Source organism: Lolium rigidum, chromosome 4 (genome assembly GCF_022539505.1).
Source record: "Lolium rigidum isolate FL_2022 chromosome 4, APGP_CSIRO_Lrig_0.1, whole genome shotgun sequence".
In the NCBI taxonomy this organism is placed as follows: domain Eukaryota; kingdom Viridiplantae; phylum Streptophyta; class Magnoliopsida; order Poales; family Poaceae; genus Lolium; species Lolium rigidum.
This window is the reverse complement of record NC_061511.1, coordinates 170,428,014-170,428,217: the sequence shown is the minus strand read 5'-3', so window position 1 is coordinate 170,428,217 and position 204 is coordinate 170,428,014.

Genomic DNA, 204 nt, shown 5'->3' with positions numbered 1-204 from the left:
GCCGGCCGACCTTCGGTCGCCGCCGGTGAGCTCCCCCGGCCGTCGCCGTCGACTCCAACGCGTCGAGGGTGAGCTCCTCTCTCTCCCGCACCCTCGCCTCCCTCTCCTACCCTCTGTATCGCCGCCGCGCCGCACCACCTGCCCCGCCGCCGCTCGGACATGGCCGCCGGCCATGCTCCGGCGACGATTCGCGAGCGGCGCCGC